Consider the following 3,911-nt stretch of genomic DNA (forward strand, 5'->3'; position numbering starts at 1 on the left):
GCCCGCCTCCGCCCCCTCTAGCCTCCCGCCTCCGCTCACTCTAGCCGCCGGCCTCCGCTCACTCTAGCCGCCCGCATCTGCTCACTCTAGCCGCCGGCATCCCCTCACTCTAGCCGCCCGCCTCCGCTCACTCTAGCCTCCCGCCTCCGCTCACTCTAGCCGCCCGCCTCCGCTCACTCTAGCCGCCCGCCTCCGCTCACTCTAACCGCCCGCCTCCGCATACTCTACAGGACTCACGAGTTTGAATCCCAACTCGTGATGGTAAAAAATGTCTTATAGTTTATTTCATTATTATAATTGCCCGTTATTATATTAATGAAGTCATTGGAATGAAAAATACCAAATTCTGAACTATTTAAAATTGATGTTAAATTATATTTGGAAGTGAAGTGAAGTATGGCCAAGAATGGTGACCCATACTCAGAATTTGTGCTCTGCATTTCATCCATCCAAGTGAACACACACAGTAGTGAACACACAGTAGTGAACACACACAGTAGTGCACACACAGTCGTGAACACACACAGTAGTGCACACACACAGTCGTGAACACACACAGTAGTGAACACACAGTAGTGCACACACAGTAGTGCACACACACAGTCGTGCACACACACAGTAGTGAACACACACAGTAGTGCACACACACAGCAGTGCAGACACAGTAGTGAACACACACAGTAGTGCACACACAGTAGTGAACACACACAGTAGTGCACACACACACCCGGGGCCCGGAGAGCAGTTGTGGGTTCGGTGCCTTGCTCAAGGGTCTCACCTCAGTCGTGCTTTTGAGAGCGGAAGACATCAAACAATAAAAACGTAATGCCTTTCTGTCTTTATTTATTTATATATCTGTATACATCTGTATTACCCCTGACATGTAATGTTATACTCTTGTAGCCTATATGTTCTGTTTTTATTAGAAATCAATAAAAAAAAGGCTTCAGAGAGATCTCCTCCCAGTGGTGAACTGTTAAAATTTTGAAACGTTTCGAAACCGTTATGACGTAACGAAGCCTTGTTTACTGAAATCACGTGACTTTGGCATGCTCTGAATCAATGATCTGAAACAAAAGATTCATAAAGGTTTCAAAGCTTCAAGCTGTGTCGAGTGTTTTTTGAGGGCCAGAGTTGAGAACACCTGGGCTGCGTCCGAAAGCCTAGGCAGCTGACTTATGAGGCAATGACTTTGCAGGCAGCGTTTCTGCATGAGGGCACCTCATGAAACTGATTTCGGACAGGCTTCTGAGGCAGCGTAACGGTTTAATGATCTACAACAAAACAGAACGGGTTTTGGTGATAAAAACGAATATTTAATTACTATAATACTGATTTCTCGCTAGAAATAACTTCAAAAGTGCAAAAAGTTAGTCAGAAATATACATTTAGACACAAATTGACCACCAAACGCAACTTTCAGACGCCATCTTTATTTTTTAGCTCAACCTGTCACAGAATGGAACGCACAGGATTGTGGGATATCAAAGGCAGCGAAGGATACATCTATGCTGCCTTCAAAATTCGATCAGAAGGTACCTCCGGAGACAGGAAGTGAAGCAGAATTTGGATTCGGACATGCCTTGATGTCTTCCTGCCTTGGAATGTGTTCTCCGAAGGGTTTTCGGATGCAGCCAAGATATACACAGCACACTACTAGTGACAACAAAAGCATAATAATACAGTCGGAACAACTATGGCAGAGGTCTTCATCCCTGCTCCTGCAGACCCACTGTGCAGAAGAGCTTAGCTGAAACCCGAATCAAACACACCTGAACCATGATCATCAAGGTGTTCAGGATGAATTGAAAATTGCAGGCAGGTTAGAAATCAGAAATACATTAAACCTCATGTATAGAAGATCCATCACCCTGTTTTTATGAGCATTTTGAATGAGAAAACGAGCTATGAAAATGCCAAATCTAAAAAAAAAAAAATCCCTAGTTCACAAAAAAGTTTTTATGCTCACTTGAGGTGGTTTTTGACTTGTGTGAAAAAAGGTTAATGCGAATAATGGGAGATGGAAACAAATTTACCAAATAAATTCCTCCATGCAGATCAAAAACATCATGGCCCGGTTTCACAGATGGGGCTTAGTTTAAGCCAGGAGTCGGGACAAGGCCATAGTTCAATTAGGATTAAAAGTAATTTTTATAAACATGCCTTAGAAAAAAACATTACTGGTGTGCATCTTGAGACAAAACAAGGGTACTGACCTATTTCAAGATCAACCAGTACAAGTTTCCTTCAGTTGAAACAGCTCAGACTTACAGTTAAGTCGGGGACTAGGCTTAAGCTGTGTCTGTGAAACAGGGGGTATGTGTCTTTGTGCTATGGGACCACAAATCCTGACTAGCCAGTGGACCGGTTTCATTGCACATTATCTGAAATGTTGTTCTGGTCAATCTGAAATGCCCGAGCAAAGTCTGTCGTAAACGTATTTCTGTATGATTGCCAGAAGCGTCTTACACGACTGCTTTCCCAAACAGCAGACATCCCTTTTCCAAAGCAATGACCGCATTTATTGTTTCGTCTGCTCACTCCGGGGCGCAAGTACATTTATTATATATGAAAATTATTTCATTCAGTGGCTTCTCCTACTTTTCTTAGTGATATTCGATGGCAGTTTATCAGGAAGTGATAAATAGGATAAATAGGTGGTGCTCGAGACATTGGTCATTCGTTGTTTCTGTAAAAAGACTAACAATACTACTACTACTACTACTACTACTAATAATAATAATAAAACACTAAAATGTACTAAAATATAAAATATTTTCATCAAACAAAACTTCATGTAGTCAAAGACAAATGTTGCTAATTCTTTCATTTTAAACTCTCAGTCAGAGACTATCACCAGAAGATCTGAGACCCATCCGGTCCTGAGAACAAGAGACAGGTCAACATTCTTGCACAGTTTGATTATTATCAAGAATGAACTAAGCAGGCATTATGTATCTTTTTTCATCCTGAATTTTGTGATATTATAAGGGAATGAGCCATTTTAGTGCAGTCCCACACTGACCTGCCAGCCGCTGATAAACACACCAGAAGTCCCTGTATTCGCCTGATATTGCAGCGGACCCTTTACAATCCCATGAGCCACACATCACAGTGATTCATAAACAGTCATGTAAGCTCTTCATCAAAATATCTTGTATATATGTTCCACAGGAGACAGGAATTCATACAGGTCTGCGTTGATATGAGGGCAAGTAAATGATTGATTTTTTTTTTTGTGTGATGAAAGAAAACTAGTGATCATACTTAAAAATTGTGGTGATTGGTATGACTAGAACATGAAAACATGACAATATTACATTTACATTGAGTCATTTAGCAGATGCTTTTATCCAAAGCGACTTACAGATGAGGACAATAGAAGCAGTGAAAATCAACAAAAGAGCAATGATACACAAGTCTCAGTTAGCTTAACACAGTACGTGTAGCAAGGTTTTTTTAAATTATATAATAAATAAAAAGAAAACAGATAGAATATAAAAAGAATAGAGCAAGCTAGTGTTACAGGCCTTTTTTTATTAATTGTATAATGAATAAAAAGAAAACAAATATATAGAAATATATAGAATAGAATTAAAAAAGAATAGAGAAGCTAGTGTTAGTTTATTTTTTAAAAGAAAACAAGCAGCTAGTAGCTAAATGAATAGAGTGCAAGTCTAAAGGGGCAAGTCACATATAAATAATAGTGCTGTCAAACGATTAATCGCGATTAATCACATCCTAAATAAAAAAATTTGTTTACATAAATATATGTGTGTGTACTGTGTATATTTATTATGTATATATATAAACACACACACATGCATGTATACATTTAAGAAAAATGTTACATTTATATATTAAATATATTTATTTATAATATAAATTATATGAATATAAATATATACATG

The sequence above is a fragment of the Sinocyclocheilus anshuiensis genome, unplaced genomic scaffold (assembly GCF_001515605.1).
Source record: "Sinocyclocheilus anshuiensis isolate Anshui unplaced genomic scaffold, SAMN03320099.WGS_v1.1 scaffold1452, whole genome shotgun sequence".
In the NCBI taxonomy this organism is placed as follows: Eukaryota; Metazoa; Chordata; class Actinopteri; order Cypriniformes; family Cyprinidae; genus Sinocyclocheilus; species Sinocyclocheilus anshuiensis.